Here is a 15,488-nt window from a genome sequence, read left to right as displayed (position 1 = left end):
TAGCCCTCAATCTTCCTTGTCTCTAATCTTCCAATCTTGCCTTTGTGGAGCCTGATAGATTAGCTAGAGCAGTTTTCCCCTGCCCAAGAGGGTATTTTCTTTCTTTAAGCCATTTCTCCCTTTACACTGTGTGTCCATTTCAAATCTCTGCCCACAAGAGGATTTCCCCTTTACTTCCTTCTATAAGGGGCATCTCTGACTTGGGCTGTTTTATAGTAACAATCACTTTCTGATCACAGCAACCTATAGAACTTATCTTCTTTGAACCAGGTTTCCTTCATCATGATCAATTTGTTGTAATCTTACAAAGGGACTTAACTATAAGCTAGAGGAAAGATGTCTGTGTAATGGGGTAGGTGACATAGCGGCAAGAGCCCCTTGTTTGTGTTCTCATTAGTGCCCTAAGAACCTACATGAACCAATTCCAAAGGTACAATTTTCATCACATGTTGGATTATTACTGTGCCTATCCAATGTCATAAGTTCATAATGCCTATCCAATGTTATAAGTTTACTGTGCCTACCATTTGCAAGACGGGCAGCTCTAGTTGCATAGTCTTCTGAAAGTCCTTGATGAGAAATTGTGTGTTTGATGCCACCAAAGACAGGAGCTGCTTTCTGAATGGTAATCAGTCTTCTGCTGTAGATGACATGGCCTTGCTTCTGATTCCTACGTCTATGCTGTGGCTCTCTAACTGGGGTTTCTAGAGAGTCCAGAGAGCATCCTTACCTATCGCAGATAGCTCTCGCACCATGGGATGTGCCTATTCACATGTCCTAGCAGCAGGGCTGCTTTTCTCTAGCTTGAAACTGGAGAGCTCACTTTCAGTAAAACTTACTCAAAGCAATATGCCCAAGCATTGCATATATACTATCTCCCCAATCCAAAGAGATGTAACAAGCCTGTACCTCAAGAGCCCTTGGTTTCCATTCTTGTCTTATGTCCTCTTACAGCAAATGTACCTGCTCTTCTTCTGACAGTACTTGCTGCTATTGTGGAATTCTATCATTCCTGCTGATATTTGGAAGATGAGTTTCATTGAAAAATCTATCAGCCATCCTGGCCTAGTTATCCCTGAGATTCTCAATAGTAATATTCTCTCTGTGCTAGGGAATATTTTAATGCTTTATTGAGTAACCATATTCTGAGCCTTTTTGGGGAAAGGATTATCTAGAAAGTTCTCTGATATCACATAATAAATCTATTCTAACGTGCCTCGATCTTTGGGCATTTTCACCCCTCCTTTAGTACTCTGTTACAGGACCCCTAGTACCTCTACCTGATTTGTGCAGACGACCTTCTTCACAAGCTTTAAGAAACCATTCTAGCAGTACATTACAGCCATCACCACACTTGCTAGTTGGGAAGTGAAAATCTGTGTCATAAGAGACCTTATTTCAGTAAAACCCCATGTAAAGTTTTATATTTCATCACTGTACCTGAAGCAGCACACTCTAGGTCCCTCCCAGGATCTTAGTTCCTGCTGGCATCTATCTGCTGGAATTTGTGGTTGTTTTGGTGAATATTTTTCACCAAAATGTGATGGATATTTTTTTCTGTCTTGTAGCAGTGCAGGGAGCAAGATGGAGTCCCTCATGTCAGGCAGTATCATAGGCAGAAAAGGACATTGCACCCAAGACCAAATACTGTTGACAGTAGCACAGGCTAATGACATTCAGATCCACTAACCAGAGGCCTTTGCCCAAGACTAATTAAACTCCTTTAAGAAGGGAGGACTTTTCCAGCAAACCGTTAGACTCTCCAGACACCGACCCTTCCATATCTGAGTGCATCAGAAAGGCAACTCCCACCAAAGGCTCTGCCCAATCAATCTCGGAACAGAGCAGGGATCCTCCACTGTGTAACAGTAAGAAGAGCTGACCCAGTGGGACCAAGTCCTCATTGCAACTGTGCATCCATGGCCTGACTTCACGTTTGGTTTGTTAGCTTACCCTTTGTTGTATCTCATCCATTGTGTGACTCTGTATTGTACTTTGCTTTGTGTGATGTGGACAAAGAAAGCCAAGTTCAATATGTAGTGAAACATTGCTGAGTTTAGAATCTGAATCTGCTTTACAATTTTGTTAACTTTTTGACTGAATAAAGCTGACATTGTGGAAAGACACAGCTCATGGTGGTGCCTTCATAGCCTGCTTGAGACAAGCATGAATAGTACTTCTGCTGTTTGAGACCTGACTTTAGCTATTGGTCTACATTAAAGGAAATGAGATGGTGGCATTTCTTAAAGAGGGCCTCTATCTTAGGTCAAATTTTTATCTGGCCTATAGGCCAGTGAAGTTACTAACTTCTAGAAAGAGAAGGGGAACACTGAGAGATTACCATATAATGTGGCATTAAATGTTATCAAGCATATCCACCTGATATCTCCAATTTCAGTATCAAGGTATCAACTTCCTCTATGCAAAGCTTTTTGCTACATACTCTAAGGCACCTTTATCATTCAAAAAATAAGTAGTACAGGAGCGCCTGGGTGGCTCAGTAGGTTAAGTGTCTGATTCCTGATTTCCACTCAGGTCATGAGATCAAGCCCCATGTAGGGCTCCATGCTGGGTGTGGAGCCTGCTTGGGATTCCCATTCTCTCCCCCTGTGTCCCTCCCACCCTCTAACTTACACACATTCTCCCCCTCCTTCTCTACTCTCTCTCAGGAAGAAAAAAAAAGAAAGAAAGAAAGAAAGAAAGAAAGAAAGAAAACAAACAGGTGGTACAGCATACTATTGCAATCTCCAAAGTTAAGACAGCTAACAACTGAAGAATTAGGATAAATTAATTCTAGTTTGCCAATATTTGAATATAGTAATCAAATACTCAAGCAGATAGTATTAGCAAGTGAGTAGACAAATAGGTCACTAGAGTAGAATAAATAAATGGACTCACATAAATACAGTTAACTAATTTTTGACAAAGAAACAAAGACAATATAATGGAACAAAGATAGTCTCTCCAACAAATGGTGTAGGGACAACTGGACATCTGCATGCAAAAGCATAAATATAGATACTGATCTTAGGTCTTGAATAAAAAGTAACATAAATGGATCACAGTCTTAAATATAAAAAAATTATAAAACTCCTAGAAGATTCCATAAGGACAACAGAGATGATCTTGGGTATGGTGATGCCTTTGCAGTTACAACAAAGACATGATAAACACATTAAAGAAATAATTGACAAGCTGGACTCCAGTAAGAGTAAAATTAAAAAGTGCTTTGCAAAAAGCAATATCAATTGAAAGAGAAGACAAGCCACAGAATGGGTGAAAATATTTGCAAAATACATATCTAGTAAATAACCATTATGAAAAATACACAACGAACTCTTAAAGTTCAACAATAAGAAAACAGAAAACTCAAATTTAAAAATGGGCCAAAAATCTAAACAAGCACTTTATCAAAAAGATATACAGATGGCAAATAAGCATATGAAAAGATTCCCCCCACCATATGTCATCGGGGATATGAAAATTAGAGAATGAGATATTACCACACATCCATTTGAATGCCCAGAATCTAGAACAATGACAACACCAAACACCAGCAAGGATATGGAACTCTCGTGCATTGCCGGTGGGAATGCAAAATGGCCATGTTGGAAGGAAGTTTGGTGGTTTCTCACAAAACTAAACATATTCTTACTAGATAATATAGAAGCCACACTTCTTGGTATTTACCCAAAAAAGGTAAAAACTTATGTCCCCCCTAAACCTATAGGTGGATATTTATAGAAGCTTTACTCATATTTTTCCAAAACTTGGAAGCAACCAGATGTCCTTCAGTAAGTGAATGGATTATAAACTATGGTAGATACATCTAGACAATGGAGTATCCTTCAGCACTTAAAGGAAATGAACATTAAAGCCATGAAAAGACATTGAAGAGACTGAAAAGCATTTTACTAAGCAAAAGAAGCCAGTCTAAAGAGTTTATATGTCACATGATTTCAACTATAGAAAATTGTGGAAAAGTCAAAACTATGGAGATAAAAAAACTGATCAGTGGTTCTGGGGGTGAGGTGGTATGGAGAAAAATAGGCAGAACACAGAGGATTCATGCTTTGTCCAAACCCACAGAATGTACAACACCAAGCGTGAACCCAAAGGTAAACTGCAGAGAGCGGGTGACTGTGGTGTGTTAATGAAGGTTCATCTTTGTGACAAAAAATGTACCATTCAAGGGAGGCTATGCATTTGTGGAGGTAGCAATAAGTGGGAAATTTCTGTACTTTCCTCTTAATTTTGTTATAAGCCTAAAACTGCTCAAAATATACAGCCCATTAGAAAAAGACATCTTTAAAAAATATAACATTAACATTTAAGAATTCCTGGTTTTCAAATTGACTTTATCAAATGCAGTTTAATTTAGAAGTCCCTAAATGAAACCAAAGAATATTTATTTTTCTCTTATGTAAATTACTCTGATACAGAGGCTTCTGTCAACATTTTAAGACTTTTCATCAGAAAGAAGAGAGGCCCATTAAACTGTAAATTCAAGGACAGGATGATAGGATACATTTTACTGCAAACAAATATCAGTTTAAAATGCTGAGCCTCTTAAAAGAAAAATAAGCTGAGCCTCTGACTTATCAAAATCAGGCCAATAAACATCTCTACATCTCCTCTACATCTCTAGATGTAGATGTACAATCTCTACATCTCTAGAGCATTACTAAATATTTCCACAAAAACTTATCACTTATTCGTGGCCAGAACTATTTCCTTTTCAGCATCTCCTCAACGAATCTCTGTGTTCTTAGCGGTTGGAATGGATCTGCCCAGCCCACAAGTGTCCCTTTGTACCATCCCTGCTGCAGATGACGGAGGGACAGAGTGGAGATTTACGCATTTATCACTGAAAGTGCTTCCCCTTGACACCCGCAATGCCTCCTGACAGTTCCAGGGCTCGAGAACAATTATAGTAAGAAACTAGGTAGGGAAGATGACCTCGGGGAGATTCCTAGGAGACAGAGCAGCCCAGGAGGATGCACTGGAAGGAAAGCAGAGCAGAGCCATTGGCAGTGAGATAGTGTTAAGTGATCTCGGTGACAGGCACAGAAGGTCCTGTTACCAACACAGTTTAAGAAAGTACACAAGACTGGTTCAACAGTACACTTAGAAAGCTAAAACGTCTTATAATCCCTGACAATTTGGGTCGGAAATTTACAAATATCACAGAAGGAGAAAGCACCCTCTGATATAGAGACTAACATCGCTTCATTTCCATAACCAACGCAGTTGGAGAACCAGTTCTCCTGTGCAGACGAGCTGATTCGCTGTGCAACAGGGGGGTTGGCTGTTCGTGCTACTGTGCACAGATAAACACTGAACCTCCAGGAGCTTGATTTTACCATCAACAACGTGGAGTTAATGAAATAGCAGAGTAGAAGAGTTGGCAATCATAAAACCCCCAAGCGAAAGAGTTTTCTCTTACGTTCTTAACATTTATGCTGCAAGGACTTTAAATGGGAAAGTTGGGGGACACCTGGGTGGCTCAGTTGGTTAAGCAGCTGCCTTTGGTTCAGGTCATGATCCCAGCGTCCTGGGATCGAGTCCCACATCGGGCTCCTTGCTCGGCAGGGAGCCTGCTTCTCCGTCTCTGCCTGCCATTCTGTCTGCCTGTGCTCGCTCTCTCCCTCTCTCTCTCTGATAAATAAATTTTTAAAATCTTAAAAAAAAAATAAAAAATAAATGGGAAAGTTGGATTTTTATTTTGGAAGCCACTCGGTCATCTACGGCCATACCACCCTGAATGTGCCCGATCTCGTCTGATCTCGGAAGCTAAGCAGGGTCGGGCCTGGTTAGTACTTGGATGGGAAGCCACTCGGTCATACCCAGAGCACACTTTGCTCTGTTACACACATGTGTACTCACATAGATACACATATACATGCATATCAGGTATTCGTAGTTTTTCTATTTGTAAAAATCTCAATATTTTTAGTTACAGGTAACCATCAACATCTTACAATGAAATTTTACTGCTCTGAAAACCCACAAAACATGCACAAGCTTTCTGGCTGTTAAGATTTATGAAAATCCACAGTTCATGGAGCCAGACAGCGAAAGCAAGAATAAGCAGAAACCACAGAAGACACCAAAACACTTCACTTGTTGGAATTCTGAGATAGTTTATTCCACTTACTTACTTGTTTTAAAGATATAAACCGAAGTTATAAACTCCCTAAATGGATGTATACATAACCAGATGAGAAGGAGATGACAGAGATAGTAGAGAAAAGAAAATATTTCACCAATGATGACTACAGATTTTCCACTTAATTTAAAAAGAAAGCAATGAAATCCAAAGCAGGGCAGCATGAAGAAATCCACATGTAGAAACATCTTGGTGAACTAAGAGAATATAAAAGGCAAAGGTTGTTGGGGTTTTTATTTTTGTTTTTTTAAGATTTATTTATTTATTTTAGAGAAAGAGCCAGGGTGGGGGAGAGGGGTGAGGGATGGGGGAGAGGGAGAAAATATCAAGCTGACTCCACGCTGAGCACAGAGCCTAACGGGGGGCTCGATCTCACAACTGTGCCAAAACCGAGTTGGACGCTCAACCAACCATGCCACCCCGGTGCCCCAAAAGACAAAAGATTTTAAAAGAGGTCTTAGAAACCATCAAAAATACTTTAAAAGTGATGTTTTAAAGATAGATTTATTTGTAGTTTGAAGATAAATTATTTCTAACATAAACATAAACAAAGATATATAGCGAACCTAGTATAACTTCATAGAAAGGGGCGCCTGGGTGGCTCAGTCAGTTGAGCGTCTGCCTTCAGCTCAGGTCACAGTCTCAGGGTCCTGGCACTGAGTTCTACAATTGGGTTCCCTGCTCAGCAGAGAGTCTGCTTCTCCCTCTCTCTCTGACTGCCACTGCCTACTTGCGTGCTCTGTCTCTGTCAAATATATAAAGTCTTAAACAAAACAAAAAACAAAAAAACTTTGTTAAAATACACTAACGAGATTCTCTCTCTGAACAAACTCTACCAGGCTCCTCCGAAACACCTTCTCAACTAGGGTCTAACGTCGGCCTATATAAAAGCAAAATGATTTGTTGGGGGGAGGACCCACAAATGATTTTACCCATTCACTTCTTCTCCCATTAAAATACTTAAAAATAATACATAGTTTCCAATAGCTTAACATTGCACATGACCCAGCCCCTCTTAAAATTCCTGCCGGAGAAAGCTCAAGGCTGCCAAAAGAGTTTAGTTTGCTTCTAGCCAACACCCAAGGATAGGCCCTCTGATCACAGCTTATTAGAACATTTTCTAAAAAGGACTTGCAACTGTGCACCCTTTGTGTCTTTGGGCTGTATCTCCAACCACTCAGTAGTTTTTCTCAAGGACCTAAAAACCATTGCTTGGGAACGTGACCATCAGCCAAGGGGCCTCTGATCCCAGTCTCTGTGGGAAGATGGAATCTCAGCTTCATTAATGACCAGCTAGCAGACACAACTGGCCTGATCAGCATCTACACTGCCCAGCCTCCTTGTACAATTATTGATAGTCTATTTTTAAAACCAAGGATGGATTATTTGTATTCTTCTAATGAGGATTTCCATTTGTTTCTGAGAGATATCGAAGGCCCTGCAAAATCCAGGTGATGTGAATTCACGTAAAAGCCCACAGGGTCCAACACAGTTTTTTGTTTTTCTTTTTTTGTAATTGCCTGGAAGAACTCAGTGACTTTCCCCTTCTGGGGGTACCTTAATCTACATTCAGTCATGATGACTTCTTATTATCCAAACAAATTTATTTGTTGATGCTTTTATCAACATTTAACAATGAGTTGTTTTTAACTGGTGAATAGCTTGATTTACTGTATTACTACCAGACATGAATTTTCTGCAAACCTATTAAGTATTAAAGAAACTGTACAGGTCCCCAAACTCTACAAGCCTGTGATTTTTCTATCCCTGAAACTACTCTCGGAGGCCCTTCAGCAAGACTGGCAGGGGCTCTTAGCCTTTAAAGCTCCCCAAAAGGAGGCTTGTATTGAGAAGTTCATACTCAGAACTTAAAAAAAAAAAATTTTGAAAAATGACACATGAAGTTATAGTCAGTGTAGCTGTATAAAAATTTAAAAGTCAGGAAAAGCTTTGCCCCAGTGTTCACACATAACAAGAGCTGTGTTCTGAAGACCTCATGATTCATGCTCTCTCTTGAGAAAGCCACGGTTCAACTTAAAGGATTTAGCTCAATGGCATTTTTAATCAGAAAATACAATCCCTATAGCATTTAGAACACAATACTCCTTTTATTCTGACTGACTGATATTCATGGATGTGTTAGTAATAACAGGTGCGCAATACCCAGAGACGGACATCCTGAATTTGTTGCGTAAACAAAGGGAAAATAAAATTCCCCAGGGTCTTTTTCAAATCACATGGAAACTGAGTGGCAGGCACGCTGAGCACAGGAACCCAGGGTAAATAAGATAAACATGCATCTCTCCACCGAGAGTCTGAATGCTATTCCCAGAGCTGGACATTTTAAAGGATGTACCTTCAATCAAAAATATACCACCTAGACATGTAATAATTAGGTACATGGTATCTTGAGCTGGATTAATTTAAAAAGCCTGCTTTGCAAGACAGCCTCTGATTGGCTATTCCAAAGCTGGCAAAACCTTATTTCCTGTCATCTCACAGACTGCCTGACTTTTTGAAAGTGGAAATAGCTGTAGCTCACCAGGAAATGACGGTCTTGGAGTAATTACATAAAGATGGCCTAGTGCTAAATTGTAAAGTCATGAGCACTCTCGAAAAATGTTTCTGAGAATTCACTGCAAACACTGGTGTTTTGGAAATTAATAGACCGTTGGGGACTATTTTAAGTAGAGAAAATATAATTAAAAAAAAAAAGTGGTCATAAAGTACAAACTCCCGGTTACAAGACGAATTAGTCCTGACGATATAAGAGTCAGCTCCCAGTTGACTACACTTAATGATACTGGATCGTATACTTTAAAGTTGCTGCAAGAGTAGATCTTAAAAGTTCTCATAAGAAAAAGGAAAATGTGACTCTGTGTGATGATGGATTTCACTAGACTTACTGTGGTGATTGCCAGTGTATGTGTGTACCAAATCATCATGTTGTGCAACAGAAACTGATGCAATGTATCTCATTTATATCTCAATTATTAAAAAAAAAAAAGTGAAAAAAGGCAATTTAAGGTTTTGCTGTTGTTACTGCAAAATTCTTACTTCACCATCATGTTTCTACATGTGGATTTCTTCATGGCTGCCCTGCTCTGGATTTCATTAGTTTGCCTGCTTTCTTTTTAAATTATGTGGAAAATCCTTAGTCATCGCTGGTGAAATAGTTTCTGTACCGTCTCTGTCACCTCCTTCTCAACCGGCTATATTCACAGCATTTAGGGAGTTTATAACTTTCGTTTATATCTTTAAAACAATTAAGTAAGTGGAATAAACTCTATCTTGGAATTCCAACAAGTGAAGTGTTTTGGTGTCTTCTTTGGTTTCTGCTTGTTCTTGCTTTCGGTGTCTGGCTCCTTGAACCCGGATTTTCATAAATCTTAAGAGCCAGAAACCTCATGCATACTAGCTTTTCTCTTTTTTCCCCTTCTTTTCCCAGTTGACGGCCCTGGCAGATCCATGTCTGTTCTGCTCGTCCTATACCCTACTGAAAGAGAAGCTGTCACAGTCACCGTCCTTTCCATCTAATCTTCATTCCCTGCTATAACAGACTGTCCTGCCAGGTGGGGGGCGAGGGCCATTTAACTCCATCTTCCGAAATGCTCTTCCAGTCATGACAAACTTGACCTTCAGGCACATGAATAACTCAGCATCATAGGGAGAGCCATCTGGGTGCCCAAGCCTGCCAAGGGTGAACATCCCAGGCAACACTTCAAAAATATTAAATCAGAATCTCTAGGTGGTGAAATCAAATAACAGGTCTTTTTTCTAGGGTCCCAAAATAATTGTGATGTACAGGAAGTTTGAAAATTGATCATTCAAACCCACTTGACTTGAGAAATCAAGTGTTCTATCAAATACTTCTCATGTGAGCAAAGTGACTTGCCAAGGAAACACTGCCTGAATTAAGAATTAGACAGTGAGCCCACCTGAACCATTCCCCTTAAAGTTCCTATCTGGGGGACATAGTTGGTTAAGTGTTTGCCTTTGGCTCAGGTCATGATCTCAGGGTCCTGGGATCCAGCCCCATGTCTGAGGAATCCCTGCTCAGAGTGGAGCCTGCTTATCCCTCCTCCTCTGCCCCTTCCCCCATTCATGCTCTCTCTCTCACTCCCTCTCTCTCAAATAAATAAGTTCATCACTAGATAAATAAATAAATAAATAAATAAATACAATCTTTAAAAAGATTAAAAAAATAAAGGTCCTGTCTCTGCCATCTCTTTATCTCTTGGACAAATTAAATTCTTAACATCTCCTCTCCCACCAATGTAGGCATTATTAAGCCCACTGGTTTTGGAGAAACTTGATCTTGTTTAAAATAAAAAATAAATAACAACAATGACAAAAAGCTCCCAAGTAAGAAAAAGGAACTGACAGTTTGGTAGGAAACACAAAACCAAAACCACAAGAATATGATGCATCAGAAATCAATGGGAAAAACAATTTCAAGGATGAAGGCATTAAAGTCTGTCACATGCTGCTGACTGATCATTAAAATAAGAGCTATATATGTTCAATGAAGTTAGAAACTTATAAGTCCTTGGTTATAAATATTTTCTAATTAAACTGTTTGTACTTATTTTGAGGTCTAATGTCTTGATTCTCCTAACTAATTTTATTAATTAGAAATACCAAATCAGGGGCGCCTGGGTGGCTCAGTGGGTTAAGCCGCTGCCTTCGGCTCAGGTCGTGATCTCAGGGTCCTGGGATGGAGTCCCACATCGGGCTCTCTGCTCAGCAGGGAGCCTGCTTCCTCATCTCTCTCTGCCTGCCTCTCTGCCTACTTGTGATCTCTCTCTGTCAAATAAATAAATAAAATCTTTAAAAAAAAAAAAAAAGAAAAGAAATACCAAATCATTATAGTAATTATAACAATTTAGTATTCTCTCTTTACATTGTTTTACTGACATACATAAAACTTTTCATTGTAGACATACAGATTATTTACCATTTTGATTTTGTCATTGTTTTTAACAAAATGAAACTGGTTTTATCTTCTGACTATGATGGTTAACACCTACTCATTAAAAATCAAAAAAATAAATGTGTAAGAAGAGGTTAAAAAATGATCTAAAATCCTGCTTTTATACCTTAAAATTCATAAATGCAAATGCATTTGTAAACGTTCTTCCAGTAATTGTTCTGTACATATACATACTGCATACATATTTAAATAAGATTACACTTAAAATACTGATTTTCATGTTTTTACATAATAGTAAAAAATGGAAAATATATATATATATTCCATTTTTCTCATGATCTCTATGTGAAAATGTTTAGAAGTGGAATAGTGGGTCAAAGGAAAGTATATTTTATTTTTCATACATTTGCCAAATTTTCTTTCTTAAAGTTCAACCATTTTTTTTTAATCCTTCTCTAGTCCTTTCCAATATGTCTACAAATTCTTTCTTTCTTATTCCTTCAAAGAAACAGAGCTTAATTCCTGTCCTTTTGAGTATGGTCTGTACTTAGTGATTCATTTCTCATAAATAAATTATGGTGAAAGTGGTGATGTGGAACTCCCCAATCTAGACTGTAAAAGGTTACAGATTCTTCTTTGGGCTCTCCCCCCACCCTCTTCAGTCTGTCTTCTCTCTCAGATGACTTTCTTGGGGGAAAGGTAGATGCTATGCTACAGGGACATTGAAGCAGGCCCATGGAAAGGCATACACAGCGAGGATCTGCAGCCTGTGGCCTCCAGCCACGTGTGTGAACTGAGAAGACAATCCTCCAGTCCCAGTCAAGCTATCAGATGACTCCAGCCCTGCGAGACTCTGATCCGGAACCTTCAACTAAGTCAGTTCCCAATTCCTGACTCTCAGAAGCTGTGAGACCATTAATTTTTATTGTTCTAAACTGATAAATTGGTGGCTAATTCATTATGTGGCGATCGCTAATACAGAGCTTAGAAGTGAGAAATTGGGTGCCGCCATAACAAACTCATGAAATGTTGGCATTGTATTGAAACCCAGCAACAGAGAGGGTTGGGTAAACTTTGAAGAGGGTGATGAAGACAGCATGAGCAGTGAACAGACCTTGAAGACCGCGCTGGTAGCAACATGATGCCCTGTGGGGAGGCTGCAGCTGTGGGCACAGAGAAAAGTGAGGAAAGTAAATTGCCCACTAGTGTGCATGGTGCAGAGTTCCTTTGTGCTTTTAATTCTCATGCAATACCATAACTAGAACACTCAGAGTTTGAAAAACTATATAAAGTTTTTGGACATCATAGGGATTCAAGCATCTAATAAAAAGTAACTAGGACTACTGTTTCTTAATATTCTTATTTCTAAAAATTGACAGGTTAAGGGATTTCTAGAACATCTGTTTAAAATTAAGATATCGCTATCTCCCACTGATAAAATATCCCTAGATTAAGTGATATTGGGTTAAAGTTATAAAGAAACTATTTAATTTCATGCATTTGTTACTCAGTCTTAAGTTTGAAAGAATTTAAAGAGAAAATTTCCCCCATTATTTATTAATTATACCCCACTGCAGGGGATAGACAAGGGGAAGAAGAGTTTTAGTAACAAACTGTGTATGTAAATAAACACATACACAAATGTTTAAGACAAAAGAGATGATGGAGAAAACCATATTGCGTTTGCTCTACTAATCTTGATTTTGTACTTTAAGTAAAAAACCAGCATACTAGAATCTGGCGGTGATCATACCTAAAAACTAATTTTATGTAGGCTCTTTTAAAGTATGCTTCTAAAGAGAAGAAAAAAAATCAAATACCAGCAATTAAATGTCAGGGAATAAGAGTATCAGTAGCCAAAGCAGTAAGTAAGTTTTTAAAAATGAAATGAATTCTTTAGATGGTAACTGCTATAGAGCAAAATAAGGCAGACAGTAACAGGGAATTATGTTAATTAAAACTGCAGTAAGAAAAATAAGTTAGAAAGAGCCCACACCACTTAGGGATTGCTTAGGCTTTCATTTCATATTTAGAAGGTGTCCTATTTGCAAATACTTTAGGGTTTTACATTTGGCACAACTAATCTTACTATTAATTTAGTAGGTGATTTTCCTTTTATCTGAGGATGGTTTTACTCTGACTGAAAAAGGATTTGATTTACTTTCCCAAATTCGTATGATTTAATCATTACTGAATTGAAGCTTCTGCATAGGGAGTTGCTCAGCTTATTTTCTGTGAAATTAGTGGAGGGAATAATTAGGATCACGGTGACTTCTGCGTGCTGTAATTCATCATGTGTCAGCCCCTTTTTTACAGCATTACTTTCCTCCCTCGGGATACAATGTGGTATTGAGAACCGTGTTTGGATGCAATTGCCAATTCAGTGGAGAAGAAGAGGAGAACGAGCTTCTGACTTTCAGAAGCAGTGCCCCATCCACCCAATTCAACACTCCAAGGACCAATGTCATGAATATCTTTTTGACCAAAGTTATTTTCATTCCAGCTCAAGAGAAAACAAAAAAAAAAAAATTATATATGTACACATTTGCATTCATCTGCACAAACAGACTTATGGAGAAAAAAGACATCCTACATAATATAGTTTGATGTAAGAACAGAAAAACTTCAGACCTTTGCCCCAGAATATCTCCAAAGGCTTTCTTCAGATCTCTGACCTGCATTCAGTTACATTTCTGGCAACTGTTCTATGTTTCTGCACGCAGCCTATTACCAAAAACAAACGTGTTACTTTACTTTCAGCAAACTGCCTTGACCATAATGCTTTGGATTTTTGAAAATTATTCTTTCATTATGGAGCATAACGAAACCATATTAGTTAATTCATAAAATGGATCTGAATCACCACTGTGTATCCTCTTTTTAACAGATCTCATGCTTCTTTGTTCCAGCTAAGAATCACTCCTTTCTTAAACATTTTTTTTTAAATCCTGACTATTGTTTAAATACTATTTCAGAAGATTTACTGCTCACAAGATGATGAAGGGAAATAGTGACCAGCCAGACATAAGAACGAGGATGGCCACATGGACGTCTCTTACGACTCTCTCAGTGTCTCAGTCCCAGTCCCAACCACTTGATTCAGGAAAATTAAAAATTACTATAGTTACTCACCTACATTATTCACAAATGATGAAAACCATAAGTTCCCAATTTACATCAGTTTATATAGCACATCTTTACCATAGTAAAAATACAAACAGGCAAACATGTAAAACCACAGCTGAGCTAGAGGAAACAGGATTATGATATCACCTACATGTGCTTCCTGGATCTTTTCCTCATGATCGTATCCCTTTTCTTGCTGATTCCTGGCACCAAATGTGTCGAATTGCCCAGAGCTGCCCAGGTCTTGCCCAGTTTACCTGAGGAGCATATTTAAGTCAGAATTTTGATGATAAACTAAAACCACCCACTGAAAGCTTTTTCTCCACTCTTCTTTGTGGTTCCAGAATTTATAATGGATGGACTTACTTTAGAACATTCATAATCATGTCAATGGAAGATAATGGTTTGTCTATTACCTCCAAGAAAACATCTGCAAATATGAACTTGGTCTTTAAGTCTTCAATTTAATGATTAAAAAAAGATAATTTCAAGAAATGGGGAGAAGACATGAACAGACATTTGTGCAAAGACGACATCCAGATGGCCAACAGACACATGAAAATGTGTTCCATATCACTCGGCATCAGGGAAATACAAATCAAAACCACAATGAGATACCACCTCACACCAGTCAGAATGACTAAAATTAATAAGTCAGGAAATGACAGATGGTGAGGGTGCAGAGAAAGGGGAACCCTCCTACACTGTTGGTGGGAATGCAAGCTGGTGCAGCCATTCTGAAAAACAGTATGAAGGTACCTCAAAAAGTTGAAAATAGAGCTGCTCTACAATCCAACAATCACACTACTAGGTATTTACCCTAAAGATACAACGGTAGTGATCTGAAGGGGCACGTGCATCCGAATGTTTATAGCAGCAATGTCCACAAAAGCCAAACTATGGAAAGAACCTAGATGTCCATCAACAGATGAATGGATAAAGAAGAGTGGATGTATACAACAGAATACTATCCAGACATCAAAAAACCTAAACCTTGCCATTTGCAAAGACATGGATGGAACTAGAGGGTATTATGCTGAGCAAAATAAGTCAATCAGAGAAAGACAATTATCATATGACCTCACTGATATGAGGGATTTGAGAAACAGAGGATAACAGGGGAAGGGAGGGAAAAATAAACAGATGAAACCAGAAAGGGAGACAAACTATAAGAGACTCTTAACCTCAGGAAATAAACTGAAGGTTGCTGGGGGATGGAGGTTGGGAGGGATGGGGTGGCTGCGTGATGGACACTGGGGA

The sequence above is a fragment of the Mustela putorius genome, unplaced genomic scaffold (assembly GCF_011764305.1).
Source record: "Mustela putorius furo isolate JIRA1106 unplaced genomic scaffold, ASM1176430v1.1 tig00001118_pilon_pilon_pilon, whole genome shotgun sequence".
NCBI lineage: Eukaryota > Metazoa > Chordata > Mammalia > Carnivora > Mustelidae > Mustela > Mustela putorius.
Note: the sequence above shows the minus strand (reverse complement) of the source record.